The following is a 21570-nucleotide window of genomic DNA, read 5'->3' as shown; positions in this document are numbered from 1 at the left end:
TATGTCACCCTAAAGTAGTCCAAATCAGGCGATTTCTTGGTGAAAATCCATGATTCTTATGGAGAAGATGATGGAGTTGTGTGTAATGAAGATGGAAGTACAAGATTTAGGATGAAAACTTACGAAAATAGCTTGGAATCGAGAGAAAAGTGCCTTAGTACGAGCTAGAGCGAGTTAGGTCGGATAGAGCTGTCACATCAATGAACAGTTGATGTGACAGGCGTGTATTTATAGGTAAGAGAGAGATAAGGCGGTGCGAGTAGTGGGTCGGATGGCCATCCGATCGAATGGTCATCCGGTCGGATGACCATTCGATCGAGTGGTCATTCGATCCGACGGCTTGCGCGAGTTAGTTTTCCGACTTTCGTTTCGTGCATTGAGCATTGCGTTGCGTTTAAGCGAGTTACGAGTAAGCGATGCGATAGCATTAAACAAGTAGTTACACAAATAACATAACACATAAAAGCATAAAAGTAAATCTGCGATTAGAGTTGTGATGAGATTGCGCTGCGATAGAGTTGCGATTGCGTTTGCGAATAACATCCCAGAACATATACGAGGCACACAAGTAAAGCACGTAATAACTCACACATAGAACAATACCAATAGCTGCGGTTCGAGTTTGCGTTGCGTTGTGATAGTAAAATAACGTTTAGTTGTGATTTTTGCGTTTATCGCATTGTTACTTCACTTAATAGTAAATCGTAGTTTTAAAATATCATTTAAAATCGTTAACCAAAATATTGTTTATCGAATCTCGAGAGTACAAAGCAATAATTAAGCAAGAAATAACAGATCTGAATAAGATCTTGACTTTGACTTTGACTTCACTCGGAAAGTCGGGTTGTTACATGATGGGCCTTGGTCCTGACTGACACCTTGCAGCTTTCCCATAGACCTGGCAGGTGTGCAGGCTGCAGAAATGTCAGTCGCACAGTGGTGGTGCCACGCGTCCTGTTGTGCTAAGCGCACGAAGGAGCGGCCGCCACGTGGTCTGCTAGTTTCGGTTGTAGTCTGTCCATCAGCTTCATGCAAGTGGGAGCTCTGTTAGTGGACTGGGTAGCCGCGTATTGGACGATTAGCTGACCGTTGTTGCCAGTGTCAAAGAATACCGCTCACTTGTTGGTCATAGAAGTCAAAGTGACAATTCCACTTGCGTCGTAATAGGATGTCGTCCTTGCACGTGTGCCCTGCAGGCTTGCGCAAGACTGTAGCATGTGTTGGATGAGTTGCACATGCACAGTACAAAACAACACATATAGAAGGTTCCATCGCCCGATGCTATCCTCACAAGCTTTCGCGCGGGACTGTAGTGTGAAAATATGCGAAATGAAGTAACAGGATAGTTGTAGAAGATGTGGATTCAGATGATAGTAACAACTACCATCTTTTGTAGCAACCACCGCATTCTGTGTATGCTGCCTAGAACACCCATTTTCATACACAAGATGAGATTCTCATCTTTGACCGAGTGGGAAAGCAAACCGGGTTCGCGCGCCCCCGCATGGAACTGAGGCATATTCTTTGCCTAGTGGGATGTAACATCCCGATTTTTCATGGTATTAAAATATATATAATCTTTCAAGTAAGTTTGTATTGGTGGAAATAGTATTTTATAACACCCCAAAAAAATACTAAATTTCGGTTATCATGTTTCATTATGATATTAACATGAAGTATTGTAACTAGGTATATTGAACCTAGTTAAAATATTAGTTATCTATTAGTGAAAATAGTGCTTTGACCAAACTAGATAACTAACCAAAACATAAGGGCCAAAAGTGAATATGCTAGAACCTTAAATAAATAAAAAAAAGAAAGGGAAAAAGAAAAGGGCGTGACCAGGAGGTCACCCCTGTGCGATGCATGACAAGGAAGAAGGAGAAGGAGACTGATTTCACATGAGGATCACGAAATTGGAGGGTTGAAGTCTCGATTATGTCTTTTTTTGCTTGATTCTAAGGCTCTAGTAAGTGATTTCATATGTTGTTCGATGAAATTCAAAGTAGTGTTCTTCATGCTTTTTGTTCAAACCATGAAATTAGGGTTAATTGTGTGTGATTTTGGTGTTGAACAACCATAGTCTTTATGCTAAACTGATTTATTGTAACTTTTGAGTTATGGATTCATGTTGCATGTTATGATTTGGGTTCAAATTCAAGATTTGGTGATTAGGGTAGAGATGTATGAAAACCATGTGTGAAGTTGCTGACCAAAATCTGAGTAGAAACTAACGATCCTAAAATAGCGATGATTTTGTTTAAAACATAAAAGATGATACTATTTGAGAATTACAAAGAAAGTAGACATCTTTAATGATGAATTGGGTGCATGAGAGTTCATATAAGCGTAAAAATGGTGGAATATAGTTTATGCCCGCAAGGTGTTTGATTAAATGCCTAAACCAAAATAAAAGTGAGATTTTGAAAGTTTTGCCATGTTTACTTGATTTTTTTAATGATTTGCTAAGAATTACTTAGTGTTTTGTAAACATAAAGCTTTGGTGAATCTAATGGTGAATGAGATTAACATAAAGTACATATGTAAATGTTATTTTCACTTGATCATCCAAACGGGCCACTTGAGTGAATGAGTTAATTGGGTTGGATTATAACCCAAACTTATACACATTGGTTAGTCGATGAAATTGTGGTGAAAATGACCCGTATGTTATGACTAAACACAAATGCGCGATAACGGGTCAAATGGATGTTGATAAACCAATTAACAAGTTTGGGGTAAAAGAATGATTTAGAACACATGCTTGATGATGGGTTGGATAAGTAACTAGGTATTATGAGATAAATGCCCATGTTACGTGTTCTAATGATTTGCAAGTTTGATTTGTTGTCAAGATAGGTGGCATAACGTTTGGATGGCAACGGGTCAAACGGGTGATAAAGCAACAACATTCCTACGGGCAAAGGTGAGTGACTCGTGTATGTTTGGAGTCGCATTGATTTAAATAGTCTTATTGTTGGCTTAAATTTCTTATGGTTAAGGTGGTTTAATGAAACTTATTGAATATGGTTTAACTTAACAATAACGTATTGTTTTAGCGATGTTTTGGGGGTTTTAACCCATCAAGAAAGAGTACATAATGTTAATGGGTCGAGATACCCAAATGCTGAAAATTCAGCTTATTTCCATATTTTTGCTAGTCTTTAAAAATTCATAGAAAATCAACCGAATGTCCGTTCGGGGCGTATTTTATATCCACGGAAAGGTCTCGAAGTCACCGTTAATAAGAATTTTCATTTGAATTGAAATACTCACTATAAATATGGGAAAATACTGAATTACTACAGCTGCATAAAGCTGAGTGAAAAACATAAATTTTATAGTACTTGCATAATCTTAGGGAATTTATAAGGAACCAATGGGATGTGATTATGTTGTTTTAAACCTTTATTTAGCTTATATATTACATGAGTTGAGGTGAGTGATTCCTTGAATATGGATGTGTATGCTAAACTAAAAAGTCATGGGTGTTGTAACCTGCATGTGCAAAAACATGTGTTCATTTAGTAGTGCTTATGAATGAATGACACTTGTGTCATAAAAACTATATAACATATTGGAGTATGTTATGAATACATGTATGAATTATTAAGAGTATTTTAGATAATAATGATTGTTGATAATCGTATATATTGTATAATGAATTACAACATAGATATGTGGCAGTTTACCATTTTATTTATATTGACCGAATCAATTCGATAGTGGTTTACTTTGAAGTTTCTATGATTCTATATTAGCAGGGATATACATAAGATATAAAAAAGGGCATCCATTTTAGAATGGAGAAAGTCATAAAATGTGTGACTCGAGATAATGAAGTGGTGGCTCGATATTGTTTGGGCATTATGAGCATTGAATACTCCGTTATGTTTGGTACAAAATCATATTATGAGTCCTCACTTAACAAAAGCTAATATTTTGATGTTTTAAATGTAGGTGATAAGTCATGAAAATCAACGGGGTGACTTGAACCAGAATCATGAAAGAAGAAAACATCTCACAAGTCATTCACCAATAATTCGGTTCAATCTATATATATTAGTCATATTATGCTTACCGTAGGAATATATAATTTCTCGGTTGAGGCTAATAATATGGTAATGTTATATGACAGATTCGGGTGGTAGGAAGGCGAAAGTGATCAAGTTTTTGAAGCGGGTCAACGATGTGAAGATTTAGTGATGCCTTGTTCACTAAGTAATATGGGTTTTCTTATTGGGTCAACTTGACTTAGTTATTTGCATTTTAGAGTTTAACTTTAATGTTTATTTTAGCCAAGTGCTAGTATGTCAATGTAGTAGTGGGTTATATTTGTTTTATAAAAACCTTGGTTAATAAGCAGGTATTGTTTTCGTAAGGATTGGTCGTGATGCAAACGGGTCATGGCGAAATTTCTAAAAGTGTGTTTGTAATTATTTTATTAATCCGATTATGTGGATTAATAGATTTCAGGAATATTAACCTTTATTAGGTAATATTAACAAAAAGAAAAATCTGGGCCTATTTTCCGCAAAGTATTATAATATTGTTTTTAACAAGTCGGGCGTTACAAGTTGGTATCAGAGCCGTGGGTTGAGAGAATTGAATATGAAGTGGTATTCAAACTCAACCTTAGTGCTCTTATGGGAAGATGAAAGTTGACCCGAGACTTGATCACGAAGCCAAAGACGGTTAAGGCGGCCTAAGGCCTAACTAAGTTACCGGTAGTGATAACGAGCTACTCGTTTCAACGAGTAATATAGAATGCCTTGTATTATCGTACAGGCTCTTCTTAAATTGTAATGTTACTAATATTTTGTGAATATTTTAGTGGTATGATTCTCGCATCTGAAGATGGTAGGAATTTGATGATCCAGCAGACGTGATGGTAGAAGGGTCGGAAGTATGAAGTAGGGCATGCTCATCAAGGAACTAAGCCAAGTGATGATACCGAATAAAGGACAAATGGCAATGAAAGTTCATCAGAGCGAGTATCACCCAGGTGCATACTTTAATTTATTATATGAATAATAGTATGCAACATTTAAGTAATGAATGACGATTGCATACGGAATTAAGGCTTGGGAAAATTGGATGAGATACCCATCCAGGGTGATACTCCCAAGAGAAATTGGGTGGGTAATACGCATCATTCATAATTGTGAATAATTAAAGTACAAAAGACTTCTGATTTAGAAACTCGGACGAGGGTGACCATCCAAGTAGATATTCTTAGTAGGATCTTACTGAGGAAAAGTAACGATTACATTGATGAATGCGATTGCATAAAAGTTTTATAAAATGAAAACATTCTACATGTTTTAAGAAGAAAATGGGTTAAACTAATAATTGTTAAATAATAATAAAAAGTGGTTTTACAAAAAAAAAATCGGAGACACGAACATGAACTAAGGATTTACTTACATGGGAGGTAATGTGTTAGTTATAATAAGGTCATATGTACCATGTGTTGACTGCTTACCTTGGCCAAGTAACTAGTAAACACATGATACCATGAACTTCTTATAATAAACGCATATACGTCCAATGTAGTAAGGACGGTGTTAATGGAAATGGAATAATCCAATGAAAAGAATGTGGATGGTTTAAGCTTAAGTGCTTAAACATCATAATGGGTCAAGTGAACGTAAACGCAAACCGGGTAACGGGAGCGTGAGAAATGGAGGTATTGCCCAAGTGGAAACGATCATAGTCGTGGACAATGATCGTAGAAAAGATAAAAAGGGAAAAGAAAGAAACGATGATGATAATCTTCATTCATGGTCTATAGGGCCATGAATGATGGATTCACATGTAAAACCAATGTATAAATGACCTACGAAGTCATAGAATGGAGGTGTTGCCTATAATGATCAAACATAGTCATGGGCTATGATTGGAAAAGAATAGAAATTGTATTGATGACCTAAATGCCCATGCTTGGTTGGAAGGAGAAAGAATATTAATTTTGGCACTCACTGTCTAAAGGGCCTTATGTGACAAAGGAAAAATGAGAATGGATGGTATAAAGGGCCATGACGGGCCGACAAAAGAAAATAATAATAATAATAAGAAGAAGAACGAATGATCTAGAGGTTCACGAGACCCTAATAGATTCAAACATGAAAATAAATAATTTTCAAAACATAAAATGGATGTGTGACACCAAATACATTTAATGAATGACACGGGTAAAGGGTGGTCTATGGGATCATCATGACCTTCTGGTTATAAATAAAGACAAGGGTCTACAGGACCAATGTGACCTTCGGGTCACGGATAAAAAGAAATGCCTAAAGAAATAGCCTACGGGGTAAAATTAAAAAGGGCATGTTGGTCAATTGTGTTAACGCGTGGGAATCGGTTACGATTCCCCGCGTAAAATAAAATTGATAAAGAGAAAGCAATTGGTCGTCAATTCCTTGATGCGAGTAATTGACACAAGTTAAAAAAAAAAACGTTGAACTAAAACTTGGTTTTAGTCAGTAACGACAATTTTAACGAATGTAATATAAGTGACATAAAACAGATATCTACGAACATCATGGAATGAATGGTGATTGTCCACGGACATCACGAATGTAAGGCGATGATGTATGGACATCATAGATAATATTTGGAGTGTAAGAACTCCAAAAGAAGTAAAGTGAAGTGTAAGGACTTCATGAATGATATTAGGGTTTAAATATCCCATAATCTAAGGCAATTAATTAAATTACAATTGTTAATGGTTGTGAGACATGTGTACGTATTAAGTACACAGAAGTACGGTGAGCGTACTTGTAAGTACACACGAAGGGCCCCTACTGACTTATTAAGTAAGCAAGTATGGAAAGGTGTTTAGTTGTTTATAAATTGTAATATGGGAATATGAATGTAGGTAAGTACGTATGAGCCCATATAGATATTTTGTTAATGAAGGAGAAGATAATACATAAATATGTCTAATTATGTGTATGATAATGGCGTTAAGCTCCTATGTGAATGAATTATGCAAGTAAAAAGAGAGAAATTAGAATCATAAATTGTAATAATAGTAGTGGTGGATGATAACTTGAAGTATACGAACTTCACGGGTGTATACATGAAGTGTCCGGACTTCATGGGGTAATAACATTGATGTCTAAGGACTTCATGGAAATGATAATAAGGATAAGTACCTCACGAGTGTCAAGTAAGATTTAATTCCCAAAAATTGTAACGTGTAAAACCAATGTTAAGTAATTGGGTAATGGTTGAAAAGTTACTTTCACGACATGTGGATGTAAAATAATTAGTAATCGTTTTCAAAACGTATAAATACTTGGAGGTGGACTAAGATGTGAACGAAAAGTTAATTAATGATAAAGGAATTAAGAGGTGTTACCATGATTGAAATAAGTATGGACTAGAGGCTGAAAAACCTCATATAAAGGAAGGGGTACATGTTAGAACTCGTGTTTAATATGAACATGTGTTTTAAATACGTTTAAATAGAGATGTTACAGGTGGAAAGATGGAAGTCGTGTGTGAGTTGCATAGGTGGTATACAACGGGACTCAAACGAGCATGGATGAATGCTCTACTTGATCGTACACGTAAGTAAATTCTGAATGTGAAATCCATTTAATGGACACCTTTAGTTTAATGATAGTTGAATAATAGAATAACTCCTTGCTTAAGCTTAAAGGCGCAAACAAGTGGGATGGTGATTAAACTATTAGGGTAATATCCTATGGTAGAGTATAATTCGGTTTCGAGGACGAAACCTGTTTAAGGGGGGTAGACTTGTAACATCCCGATTTTTCATGGTATTAAAATATATATAATCTTTCAAGTAAGTTTGTATTGGTGGAAATAGTATTTTATAACACCCCAAAAAAATACTAAATTTCGGTTATCATGTTTCATTATGATATTAACATGAAGTATTGTAACTAGGTATATTGAACCTAGTTAAAATATTAGTTATCTATTAGTGAAAATAGTGCTTTGACCAAACTAGATAACTAACCAAAACATAAGGGCCAAAAGTGAATATGCTAGAACCTTAAATAAATAAAAAAAAAAAGAAAGGGAAAAAGAAAAAGGCGTGACCAGGAGGTCACCCCTGTGCGATGCATGACAAGGAAGAAGGAGAAGGAGACTGATTTCACATGAGGATCACGAAATTGGAGGGTTGAAGTCTCGATTATGTCTTTTTTTGCTTGATTCTAAGGCTCTAGTAAGTGATTTCATATGTTGTTCGATGAAATTCAAAGTAGTGTTCTTCATGCTTTTTGTTCAAACCATGAAATTAGGGTTAATTGTGTGTGATTTTGGTGTTGAACAACCATAGTCTTTATGCTAAACTGATTTATTGTAACTTTTGAGTTATGGATTCATGTTGCATGTTATGATTTGGGTTCAAATTCAAGATTTGGTGATTAGGGTAGAGATGTATGAAAACCATGTGTGAAGTTGCTGACCAAAATCTGAGTAGAAACTAACGATCCTAAAATAGCGATGATTTTGTTTAAAACATAAAAGATGATACTATTTGAGAATTACAAAGAAAGTAGACATCTTTAATGATGAATTGGGTGCATGAGAGTTCATATAAGCGTAAAAATGGTGGAATATAGTTTATGCCCGCAAGGTGTTTGATTAAATGCCTAAACCAAAATAAAAGTGAGATTTTGAAAGTTTTGCCATGTTTACTTGATTTTTTTAATGATTTGCTAAGAATTACTTAGTGTTTTGTAAACATAAAGCTTTGGTGAATCTAATGGTGAATGAGATTAACATAAAGTACATATGTAAATGTTATTTTCACTTGATCATCCAAACGGGCCACTTGAGTGAATGAGTTAATTGGGTTGGATTATAACCCAAACTTATACACATTGGTTAGTCGATGAAATTGTGGTGAAAATGACCCGTATGTTATGACTAAACACAAATGCGTGATAACGGGTCAAATGGATGTTGATAAACCAATTAACAAGTTTGGGGTAAAAGAATGATTTAGAACACATGCTTGATGATGGGTTGGATAAGTAACTAGGTATTATGAGATAAATGCCCATGTTACGTGTTCTAATGATTTGCAAGTTTGATTTGTTGTCAAGATAGGTGGCATAACGTTTGGATGGCAACGGGTCAAACGGGTGATAAAGCAACAACATTCCTACGGGCAAAGGTGAGTGACTCGTGTATGTTTGGAGTCGCATTGATTTAAATAGTCTTATTGTTGGCTTAAATTTCTTATGGTTAAGGTGGTTTAATGAAACTTATTGAATATGGTTTAACTTAACAATAACGTATTGTTTTAGCGATGTTTTGGGGGTTTTAACCCATCAAGAAAGAGTACATAATGTTAATGGGTCGAGATACCCAAATGCTGAAAATTCAGCTTATTTCCATATTTTTGCTAGTCTTTAAAAATTCATAGAAAATCAACCGAATGTCCGTTCGGGGCGTATTTTATATCCACGGAAAGGTCTCGAAGTCACCGTTAATAAGAATTTTCATTTGAAGTGAAATACTCACTGTAAATATGGGAAAATACTGAATTACTACAGCTGCATAAAGCTGAGTGAAAAACATAAATTTTATAGTACTTGCATAATCTTAGGGAATTTATAAGGAACCAATGGGATGTGATTATGTTGTTTTAAACCTTTATTTAGCTTATATATTACATGAGTTGAGGTGAGTGATTCCTTGAATATGGATGTGTATGCTAAACTAAAAAGTCATGGGTGTTGTAACCTGCATGTGCAAAAACATGTGTTCATTTAGTAGTGCTTATGAATGAATGACACTTGTGTCATAAAAACTATATAACATATTGGAGTATGTTATGAATACATGTATGAATTATTAAGAGTATTTTAGATAATAATGATTGTTGATAATCGTATATATTGTATAATGAATTACAACATAGATATGTGGCAGTTTACCATTTTATTTATATTGACCGAATCAATTCGATAGTGGTTTACTTTGAAGTTTCTATGATTCTATATTAGCAGGGATATACATGAGATATAAAAAAGGGCATCCATTTTAGAATGGAGAAAGTCATAAAATGTGTGACTCGAGATAATGAAGTGGTGGCTCGATATTGTTTGGGCATTATGAGCATTGAATACTCCGTTATGTTTGGTACAAAATCATATTATGAGTCCTCACTTAACAAAAGCTAATATTTTGATGTTTTAAATGTAGGTGATAAGTCATGAAAATCAACGGGGTGACTTGAACCAGAATCATGAAAGAAGAAAACATCTCACAAGTCATTCACCAATAATTCGGTTCAATCTATATATATTAGTCATATTATGCTTACCGTAGGAATATATAATTTCTCGGTTGAGGCTAATAATATGGTAATGTTATATGACAGATTCGGGTGGTAGGAAGGCGAAAGTGATCAAGTTTTTGAAGCGGGTCAACGATGTGAAGATTTAGTGATGCCTTGTTCACTAAGTAATGTGGGTTTTCTTATTGGGTCAACTTGACTTAGTTATTTGCATTTTAGAGTTTAACTTTAATGTTTATTTTAGCCAAGTGCTAGTATGTCAATGTAGTAGTGGGTTATATTTGTTTTATAAAAACCTTGGTTAATAAGTAGGTATTGTTTTCGTAAGGATTGGTCGTGATGCAAACGGGTTATGGCGAAATTTCTAAAAGTGTGTTTGTAATTATTTTATTAATCCGATTATGTGGATTAATAGATTTCAGGAATATTAACCTTTATTAGGTAATATTAACAAAAAGAAAAATCTGGGCCTATTTTCCGCAAAGTATTATAATATTGTTTTTAACAAGTCGGGCGTTACATGGGAAAGTAAACTGGGTGATGGTCACTTGCGCCTTAGCCTGGCGCAAGACCTGGGACCATACTCCTGCAGAAGCACTTATGACCAAGCGATTTGAAATGTCAATGGGGAGTTCGGAAATATCTATGAGAAAATCCGTGTTAGAGAAATATCTCGGAGAAGATCGGGAACCTGTGGACTCAGTATTCAACATATTAAAATGGTGGAAAGTTCAACAATGTCGATATCCCGTTCTTGCTCGGATGGCTGGAGATATTCTTGCAATTCTAGTTTCTACGGTTGCCTCCGAATTTGCTTTTAGCACCGGGGGCGAGTGCTTGATAGTTTCCGAACATCCTTAACCCCAAGAATGGTGGAAGCTTTGGTTTTTGCACAAGATTGGTTGCGTGCTTCTAACAATCCAATAACGATTGAAGATACTATTTTTTATATCGAGAAATTAGAAGAAGGTTGTAATAAATAATAAGTTATTATTTGCTTTTTTTGTACATATGCATTCTTAATTAATGTGTTTTTTTTTGTTCTATTATATTGTAGATATGAAGGTGTTAACATTGTAACAATCCACCATCGTCATAAATGAAACTCTTGATGAAGCGATCAAGCCGACATATAAGGTATTTTTATTTCTATTAAGTTATGCCTGATGTTCAACCTTATATTTTTGTTTCTATTGTCCATCCATCTGTTTAATATATAATATATTATGTTGTTGTTGGTTTACAAGAGATGATGTCCAGCCATATGTTTCTTGAATTTTGGCTTACTAAGGTTTTAAATATATTTCACTTATATAAATATGTATTATTGATATATTGTACATATATACAATATATGTTACGTTATCGCATGTTTACAAGGGTTGAATATTGGATGCTTGGTTTACAAGGATGATATCGGATGTTTACAAGCGCTTGTGGCTGAATTTATTGTTTTTATTATACGAACTACTTTTGGAATTTATGTCTTGTTTTAAATGTTTAGTTGTTTAAAACTTTTGATTGTTTTGAATATGTTGTGGTGTTTTGAAACTTTGAACTTTTTAAGTTTGGATTTTATTATTAGTTTGTTGAATGTTTTAGATGTTATAAACTCGAAAAATTGGATACGAAACAGGTTTAGTTTTGATCTAATTAGAAAACAAATTTTTTATTTTTTTTTCTTAAGTTTAGATATCCGTTTTGATATCACCGAACCCGAATCCGAAATTTCGGATATCTGAAAATCGGATACACGAAAATCGGATACCCGAAATTTCGGATTCGGGTTCGGATGTCAATATTTACTATCCCAAAATTTTCAGATATCTGGAAATCGAATTATCCGATCTTGAACTCCCCTAATTACAACTAACTAAGGCTTATGAGAGTTTTACGAAAAAAAATAATATTACACTTTTAACCAAAAACTATTTGTTTTTTTACTTTTAATCCAAAAGTTTTCATCTTTTGTATATTTAACCTCACAACTTTTGTACTTTCAACTTTGGTCTCCTACTTTTCATATTTCGCAAATTTTTCGGTTTATGTTTCGCTTGAAATTTTGCGAATTAACACGGCGCAATGTATGTATATGGTTCAATGTTTTTTACATTTTGTTTTACGTTTTGTTCTAAATTTCGCAAGCTAACACGGTGTAACGTGCGTGTGTGGTTCAACATTTTTACGTCGTCTATTTTTTTTCCATGTTTAACAGGTTCGTCGCAACGCACGAGTTCTAAATTGACTTAGTTATTATTTTCTATACTTTAAGTTCTGGACTAATTTATTCGCATTAACACGCCGCAACTTCAGTGTTTGTGGTCTTTATTGGTGGTGTGGCATTGGTGAAATTTCTCATGGTTTTACGCTCCCACCGCAACATGAGGGACTTAATACTAGTTAAACATTACAAACCAAGTTTATATAAATTTAAAATTTACTCATTATAATATGATATAATTTCATTTTAATGAATGATTACCTAATAAAAATATTGTTAACAACTATTGCTAACTTTTTATTAGATTAATATGCCAAAACAACCTATTACAAACAAATAGAAGGTAAACTGATAAAACAAGTTGTACATTAAAGTTTTATAATCTATATTTCTTATAAGTCTTTTAGGGGTTACGATATAATAGAAAGTTTGTTTGGCTAAGAAGACTAGGAAGTTATCTTGACCATCCATTTAGTTAATCAAGGGCTAAGATTAAATGATGGACATTGAAGGAAGAAAAGAAGCACGTGAGTTTGTTTAGGGGCATTCTAGTAAATCCAAGGCAATAATTTCTCTCTCCTCCAATTCCCCCTCATTTTTTAAACGTTAATAACTCTTTCATACGACTTTATTTTTTTATAAAAATTTCATCAAAAAAACGAATGTTTTTTTATCTTTAAAACGAGTATGCTATTGCTATATTTTCGAAATTTTTTTTTGAAAAGCCAGTTGCGTAAAACGCAATGGAAAAAAAACATAAAAATGACATTTTTCAAAAACGCAATGCACCAAAAACACAAAGAAATCTCTTATTTGTAAAACGCAATGGCCAAAAAACACAAAGAAATGTGTTATTTCTAAAACGCAATAGCCTAAAAACACAAAAGAAAGTGTACTTTCTAAAACGTAATGGACTGAAAACACATAAAAATGTGTTTTACCTAAAACGCAATGCACCAAAAACACAAAGAAATGTCTTATTTCTAAAACGCAATGGCCAGAAAACACTTAAAATAAATGTTTTCTAAAACGCAATGGACTGAAAACACATAAAAATGTGTTTTACCTAAAACGCAATGCACCAAAAACACAAAGAAATGTCTTATTTATAAAACGCAATGGCCAGAAAACACTTAAAAATGTCTACTTTCTAAAACGCGATGGCCTAAAAAAACAAAAGAAAGTGTTCTCTCTAAAACGCAATGGACTGAAAACACCTAAAAATGTGTTTTACCAAAAACGCAATGACTAAAAACACTTCAAAAATGTGTTTTTCTAAAACGCAATAGCCAGTAAACACATAAAATTGTCTTAGTTCTAAAACGCAATGGCCTAAAAATGTCTGTGAATTGTCTGAACCAGGAAGTAGGAGATCAAAAGGCTGTCTACGAATGCAATTTTCCAGAGGTAATTTACAGAAAATAAAATTTTCTGATGCATTTTTATTAAAGCAATTTAATCGAAAAAAAATTCTACGAATGCAGTTTCCCAGCTCAACCCCAGCCAGAGGCTCTGCCCCTTGGATCCCGCCAGTGGCTGCCGCCCCTGGGACCCTGCTACCAGGGGCGCTGCCCCCGGACCCCCGCCAAGATCGTAAAACGCAATGACTAAATCAAAAACCCAGATCATAAAAATGAAATTTAAGAATTCCTTACATGGATCGAAGTCGGTTTCTTCAACGATTGATGAAATTTGAATGATAGAAACAATTATCAGCGATCAAATCGAACGGATCGAGTGATTATCTTCAAAATCACAAGAAAAAATGACGATTTTGTATGAAATTAAACTAGGTTTTCTTTAAAAAAGCTGAAGAATACGTTGATCGGGTGTTTGAATCATTGATTGGTGACGAAAATCGCACTATAATGTAGTGATTATTGAGATAGAAAGGATAAGATTGACTAAAATACTTTTCCTCTTTATTTTAAATTTTGTCACATGTCCTAATTCTATTGTTTTCTATCCTTCCTAACCAAAATAAACTTGCTATTTAATCCTCACATAGTCTTCTAAACCTAATAAATAAGAAACTCAAATTGACACGTGTCACAGCTTTGTAAGTATTATTTCACCAAAAATGGTTCTTGATTTTATATGTTTTCTTCCAATTAATTAATTATTATTCATGGATATAAAAGTAGATTTCAACTATTTTTTTTTACAAACACTTATTTGGTAGACCTGACAAACGGGTTGGGTCGGGTCGGGTTGGGTCATGGGTCAAAACGGGTTCGGGTTAAAACGGGTCAATTATAAAAAAAAGATTGTTTCGGTTCGTGTCAAAACGGGTCCGGGTCAGAATGGGTCCGGGTCAGAACGGGTTTCGGGTCGGGTCAGGGTTTTTTTTTTTACAATAAAACTTTGGTGATCATACGGCCCGTAAGTACTAACCCGATAACCGAGAACCCATTATAACACTACCCGATATACTACCCTAAATATATACTCGGTTCCGGTTCTTTTGTTATTCGGGTATATCGGTCCACGGGTACAAGACCGACCCAGATCTTCAGTTCCATTTATTTGTTTTAGTTTCACTGTTGTACCAAATTAGAGTCAAGAGCAGCATTGTCATCTTCAAATTATAGTTCCATGTACAAATTACACTTGTTCCATATATTTATATAACTCCTCTATACCAAATTATAAGCAATTGTTTGTGCTCACATAGGGCCAAAAATACAAGACTTCATCAGATGAATCGAAAGAAAGAGTGAGGAATATGATTCCCAACGAAACTTCAATGGATAATCTATTGAGTACACTCAAATTAGTTGACGATTTGCAGAGGCTTGGAATATCTTATCATTTCAACAATGAAATTAGCATTGTGCAGTTGTTATATGTACACTTTAGAATCTGAATTTTATTGATGGAATCAAACCTTGGATGATATGAATTTGATGCTGCCACCATTTTAATAACCTACGAGTACAATGTTTCGAAACGGTACGGGTCGAAACGGTTCGCGTCGGTTCGAAACGGTTCGGGTCGAAACGGTACGCGTCGAAATGGTACTGGTCGAAACGGTACTGGTCGAAACGATTCGATTCGAAACGGTACTGGCCGAAATGGTACGGGTCGAAACGTTCGCGTCGAAACGGTTCGATTCAAAACGGTACGGGTCGAAAAGGCGTCGAAACGGTTCGCGTGGAAACGGTACACGTCGAAACAGTTCGCGTCGAAACGGTTCGCGTCAAAACGGTTTGCGTCGAAAAGGTACTGGTCGAGACGGTATGGGTCGAAACGGTACGAAACTCGTCCCGACCCGAAACTCGTCTCGTGCGGAAACTCGTGTCGGCCCAAAACCCGTTGCGATCCGAAACCCGTCCCGTGTAAAAACCCGTGTGGACCCGAAACCCGACCCGAACCGACCCTGTTCCGATCCAAAACCTGCATCGTGCCGATACCCGTCTCGGCCCGAAACTCAATTTGAACTGAACCCGTTCCGATCCATAACCCGTTTCGTGCCGTAACCCATCTTGTGTGGATAGTTGTGCCGGCTCAAAACCCATTCCGATCCGAAACGCATACTATGTGTAATGCTTCACTCATTTACGATAAATAATAAAGAAAAAGGCCATTCCCCGTTTCTTTAAGACACTAACCCACATCGACCCATTTCTTTAATGTTGTCGACCCGCTTTGACCCGAAAATAACAAGATGGAATTTCAAGTGACCCATTGTGACCCATTTAGTTAAAATATCTTACCCAAACCAACTCATATAATTTTAAAAGCAACCCAAACCAACCCATTTAGAAGGCTTTGGGTCAAGATTGCTCCCTCTACTTATTTCTTTTTGGTTTTTAATTTAAAGTCTTTATTACTATAAAAAAATCTATTTAATATATTTTTATTAACTTGTATAATTTACGGGTTCTACCCTAGTTTTTCATATACATTTATTTATTTACTTTTTTTTTTGAACGGCCAACTAAATTATCGGATAAGTATTCTTGGATGCCCTTAATCAAGCAAATGCATCCCTCCTCCATAACGGTCAGAATTGGATGCATACCCGAGCCCCCAAGCCACTAGTTTTGGGAAAAACGCGCCCACTCGAAGGCCTACTGCGGTAAAACTCGGTTCGGCTCGGATTTGAACCGGTTACCTCCAGAGAGCCTTAGTTCTAAACTTCATTGCCAAATGCCACCATCAATGTTCTTCAAAGTGATGCTAGTAGGAGTTGAACTTAGGACCTTAAAGAGAGAAAGCAAATGACTAACCACTAGACCAACTTGTTACGACTATTTAATTACTATTTAATGTATTATAGTTACTATTATAAGAAAACCTATGAAATGTCTGAATAAACACTGCTTCTAGACGATTCCAAAAGATTGAATTTCAACATGGCGACGTGTCTATATGTTAGTGGTCAATGTGGTGGTTAGGTCAAACCTGAGAAAGTTGACATTTGAAGATGCTTAGGATAATTTAGTGGTGAGCCCCATTTTTATATCTTTTACAGGCGACCGAAAAAACCGGATTCTTCCCCAATTGTTTGTCAACCTTTTATTTGAACTAATAGTAAAATCCGAGTGTAAACACGGATGGTTTAGAAAATTTACATACCATTTTTTATTAAACAACAAATCACTATACTTATTCAAATTCCAATATCACTAATCAAAAAATATGAAATGCACGTGTTTAGGTAGCTTTTGACACTACTCGAGCTCTAGAGCCCGGCTTTCCCATGATCAAGCAGCAATCCATCGCTCCATCCAATTTTAGCCCCAATTATATGTTGCGATATTGGAACCATTTACATCTAAATTGGTTAGAATGCGGCATCCACTGCAAATATTTGGAAAGTCAACAATTCCTACTACTAAAGAAAGTCAACTAAGAGTGGATAAGGGAATGTGATTTGACATTTGAGTTTACCTGATGAGAGAATGCGTATGCCATTGCGCGTTCACGCCTTATAGTTGCTTCTTCTCTTTGTTTTTTGGCTGCCTTTCCATTCCTCCTGCAATCAGTTTTGACCAAATTATTGGTCAAACTCTTGCAAAGACCCTACCAATGACATCTAATGACCTAAATGTATAATGTTTTCCATATATTTTCTGAACAGTTACTTGAAAATGTAAAAAGATCAAATCTTTACTCTATTTACATCATAAAATCAATTACGCTTTTCCTATACTTAATCAAAAATCAAATAATCTTTGATTTATTAGGTTAAAGAGAATTTTTCCAGATTCAGAGTCACAAATAAAATGCAAATTCATAAATCTTGTTTTATTTAGTTTTGTATATCCCATGATGCCAATAGATTGAATCTTCTTTCCTTTTTTTCAAAGCTTTTACACACGATGAGAATGTAATAAATAAACACCTTAACGAAGGGTTAAAATGTTTTCTTTTATTCCCATTTCCTAAATCCCCCTTCACATTATCCATGTTTTTTTAGAAATTGTAATAAACCATAGCATAAAGGAAACATAAGATCATGTGTAGTGGTTAAGCCATATGGAGCCCCTAAGTTGGAGGGGGGAGGGTTATATAACATGTGTGAGTAGTGGGTGGAGCCTCATAACCCCCCTTGCAATCATTACTTAATTATTATTCTTTTAATTTTTTTATTCTCTAGATTTAAAAAAAATAAAAAGAATAACATTTTTCATTAAATAAAAAAAATTTCAATAATTAAAAAATATTACAATAAAATATAATAAATACTATCCGTCTTCATCGTCGTCGTCCCCTCCGTCTTCATGATCCTTGTTATCCAAACCTTTGTCTTCACAGGCTCCATATTCGAAAACTTCTTCGTCTCCTTCGTATTTGAAATCCACTTCGTCTTTGCCATCGTGTCAAATTGGGCGAATCTCCCAAGCATACTTGACCAAATCCGCCGTTAACGCGTTACGTACTTCCTTGGAACGCAAAAGTTGACGTTTAAGATTCTCTCCTCCATTGTTGCTTATGTTCCTACGTCAACATCTAATGAAAATAGTTTTGACATATTGCTTTTCCCTCGTCTTCTAAAATCATATTATGCAATATGATACAAGCATACATAACCGATGTGTTGCAAAACACATCATTTTTCCCTTGTATTTTGTATATGTTTTTATAGTTTTTTAGTCGTTTTTGGTCATTTATAGCTTGTACTTAGTAGATTGATGTTTTGCAGGTGTTCGTGAGTAAACTGAGCGTAAATCGAGTCACACTAATGAAGAAACGAGGACACGAGGAAAAACTGAGTGAAGCAATGAGGTAGAAAAAAAAGTCTAAACTTAAAACGACCATATCTTGAGCTAGAAAAGGAGTTACATGATGTATAATATATGAATTTGGGGAAGCTCAACGTGGAAAATCCAAATATGTGGTTTTCTAGACCCCTTGCAGACCACAAGGCCAAAGCCATACGGTCCGCAAGGCTATGGCGGTTTAAAAGAAAAGTGGAAGCCTTTGCGGACCGCAGGGGGTGCCCAGATCGTAAAAAATAAGTTTTATACCCTTTCAGCTATAGTTCTAGGGAGGACTAATTCTGGACGGATTTTTCGAGCTAAGGGACGATCTTAGGCTTGGGTTTGATCGAGAAAAAGGCCAGGGATTAGAGATTAAAGCTACAGATCTAGGATTGCGAGTATTGGTTATATATTTCGTGTACTTTGTGTTTCTGAACATTATCACCATGATTCATTTATGTTTTGAGACTATGCCTTTGTTGATTTCTCGTACTATGTTTAGCTAAATACTAGTAGCTACTTAGGTTTGACATGATGATTGATTGATTTTGAGACTTGATGTTAAAGTAAAGACTTGGTAATTATTGCTATAATGTTTATGTGTGCTTTCCACTAATTTAAAATCTTTTAATGTTCTATAAGAGTCTTAATGAATGCCTTTCATGTTTGGACACTTATTAGGGTTATTTGTTTCATGCTTGTAACTTATTTTATGGTTTTGTCGACGAATCCATAGGAGCATTGATTAGGAGTTTAGAAGTGGTTAGTGTTCTTCCTATTCTTGAGACCGGGAGGTGACAGGTAGTCAGATTTGTCTAGATATTAGTTGTCGGGAGGGTGAGAACGGGAGGAGATCCTTGCCTAGTGCGTCATAGATCCCTGTTTATCTGTGTCATAGTGAGAGTTAGTAAGTTACTCCTTGCACTTTGTGTAATGAGATTAAGAAGTGAGAAATCCAAGTCAATCTAGCGAGTAATTTAGTATAGTCAGAGAGATTAGAGTTAATCTGATCACCCAGTGAGTTTATACATCTTTAATTTTCCTTGTAGGTCTGGCCGATAACTTAGGGATTTATTAGGTTATTTGAGGGTAGACAATCATTATATCCTAGTTCCAACATAGTTTCCGTAACTGAGACAGTTCCAGCTTCATCAATAGTATTCTTTGCCTAGGCTGTTGCCTTTTCTATCCTGATATCCGCCTTTGTGATCCTTAGTTGTCTGTTTGTTCGAGTTTTGAGTTTATTTAACATAAAACACAAATTAAACTAGTTAAGGATTTAGGAGAGTCAGAGTCTAGTTCACGTCGCTAGTGTTTCGTGGGTTCGATACTCAGACTACATTACGCTTTACTACGTACGATAGGTACAGTTTCATGTCAGTGGTCTAACATTTAGAGAGTCTTAGTTTAAAAAATTTAAAACTAGGGTATCTAGATTAGGTTAGGTTTTATAGATCATATTCAACACATCAATAAGCATTCTCGTCTTTTCTTTATCCCATATACGGCATGAATTTCTCACAAAAGGCCATCATTGTTGAAGAACCCCAAAATACCTCTCGACGCCCTTTCGCGAAGACTCTTGTAGTTTCATAAAATATTGTCTTTTATATCGAGTGTTTCAGTAATCATTTTCACGATATTTGAATACTCTGGGTATATACCATCGGCCAAATAGTATCCATACGGGTAGTCATTTTTATTTGCATGAAACTCGGTTTTCGGTAGCGTACCAGAAATGTATCCTTCTAGCAATGGCGATGACTTGAAAATATTTTTGTCGTTCAAACACCTGGAGATACCAAAGAAGGCCGACCAAACCCAAAGGTCGGATGAGGCAACTGCTTGTAAAATCAACATTGGTCCTTTTGGGTCACCTCGTGTATGTTGAGCTTGTCATGCGGTTGGACAATTATACCACCGCCATTGACGACAGTCTAAACTACCAGTCATGCCGGGTAATTCATGTTTTTCTAAATGCACTTTGTAAACTTGTTGAATGTCGTTCCAAGTCGTGTTTCTCAAGTAAAGTTTTCCGCAAAATTAGCATATGCCTAAAAAATAAATTACTTATATATAAGTGTATGTAAATTTTGTAAAATTATAGTACTAAAAATTAAAATTATATATATATATATATATATATATATATATATAAACGTATGTAAATTTGTAAATATACCGTAGCAGAAATGTTCCAAGGTATCGCGTGTGCTTTTCTCCGCCATCTTCAAATACTCCTCGTTGATGTCATACGTGTTTCCGTAGGCGAGTGCATGTAACATGGAAGTACACTTCTGAACTGAGGTGAATCCAAGATATCCTTTGGCGTCCATTTTTTTGTTTAAAGTAGTCATACTTATGCTCCAAATCTTTGTTAATGCGCAAAAATAACCTTTTGCTCACCCAGAATCGGCGCCTAAAAATGTGGGGCCATAAATCGGTGTATGATCGAAATAATCTTTCACTAGACTAGCATTTGCGGCTTCACGATCTCACACAACATTTTCTCTCCTCAAGATAGGGCGTGGGGGAGAAAGATTAACATGTTGCATGGCGTTAACGCAAGGGCACACGCACTCGTAACCGTTTCTTCCTCCTCTGCGGCTTCGTCATCAGCAAAAAGTTTTTAGGTATGGATCGATGAACTAATCTTTCAATGAAGGCGAAGACAATTTGGTAAGGAGTTTTTAAGGTTTTTGTAGAGCTGGGTTTTGTTGAGAATGAGAGATGAGATAGTTGTATAAAAAAATTGTGGTATAGAGAATGGGTTTATATATGGTTTAAAAAGTTATATATATATATATATAATATATATATAGAGAGAGAGAGTGAGAGAGTGAGAGAGA

At 35.3% G+C, this 21570-nt stretch overlaps 1 long non-coding RNA gene across 2 annotated transcripts; it reads left to right on the top strand.

Annotated features, from left to right (window-relative positions):
* The first annotated feature begins 1834 nt into the window (after nucleotides 1-1834).
* Nucleotides 1835-10618, top strand: LOC110917636. Of its 2 annotated transcripts, none has more exons than XR_002580729.2 (9): nucleotides 1835-1969; nucleotides 2860-2926; nucleotides 3961-4046; nucleotides 4139-4221; nucleotides 4835-5005; nucleotides 7491-7580; nucleotides 9097-9163; nucleotides 10198-10283; nucleotides 10376-10618. It is a non-coding gene; the product is annotated as an uncharacterized LOC110917636 (long non-coding RNA). The 2 variants fall into 2 exon arrangements; XR_002580728.2 differs by having other exon boundaries at nucleotides 1841-1969; nucleotides 2856-2926.
* Nucleotides 10619-21570: the final 10952 nt, after the last annotated feature.

Source organism: Helianthus annuus, chromosome 16 (assembly GCF_002127325.2).
Source record: "Helianthus annuus cultivar XRQ/B chromosome 16, HanXRQr2.0-SUNRISE, whole genome shotgun sequence".
In the NCBI taxonomy this organism is placed as follows: domain Eukaryota; kingdom Viridiplantae; phylum Streptophyta; class Magnoliopsida; order Asterales; family Asteraceae; genus Helianthus; species Helianthus annuus.
This window is presented reverse-complemented; position numbering and strand designations above follow the sequence as displayed.